The sequence below is a fragment of the Canis lupus genome, chromosome 8, assembly GCF_003254725.2.
Source record: "Canis lupus dingo isolate Sandy chromosome 8, ASM325472v2, whole genome shotgun sequence".
Classification (NCBI taxonomy): domain Eukaryota; kingdom Metazoa; phylum Chordata; class Mammalia; order Carnivora; family Canidae; genus Canis; species Canis lupus.
The window spans coordinates 54292223-54292954 of NC_064250.1; positions in this window are offsets into that span (position 1 = coordinate 54292223).

Below are 732 nucleotides of genomic sequence, written 5' to 3' on the forward strand. Positions count from 1 at the left end.
TCATTGTTTGGTTGACTGTGGGAGGTGGGGCTTGCTCTCTTCACTGTGATCCAGTTAGTTCACAGAACTGAATGAACCTTCACAGACCATACCCCATTCAGCCTATGGCTCCACAGCCCCAGCACAAGAGAGACATTTGCAAGCCACTTTTGAAAGGCAGAGTAAACTGGTTTTAATACAGATAAAGATAAGTTGCTTTCTACAAGTTGCAACCTGTTTCAAAGCCAATGGATAAAAACCATTGCAGTTTTCAGATTTGCAATATCACATTGTTGCTATATGGGGAGGAGGAGAGAAAGAGAGTGAATGGCAGACAGAAAGGAAAAAAATGGTTGACAGTTTCAAAAGGTAATAGAGAAGACTGTCTATATTCCCTCCTCACCACAACATTATTATTTATGGAGTATTTAAAAGAATAATTTAATTAGTTCACTTATTCAACCAATATTTGTTAAACACTTACCACATCCTAGAGACTATTCTGCAGCATAGGGATATAATAAGGAACAAAAGAGTCACAGTCCATTCCCTCTTGAAGCTGCTATTTGGGTGGGAGAAACAGATAAGAAATGAATAAGCTAGAATTTAGTATGTTACATAGTAACAGCATTGTAAAGAAAAATAGAGCAGGAGTAAGAGGAGAATGAGCAACACCATTGCACACTGTTGTGTGGTTTGTTCACTGCACAAATGCACTCAGCTGAGGGGCTGAATAGCAATTGAAATTAACAA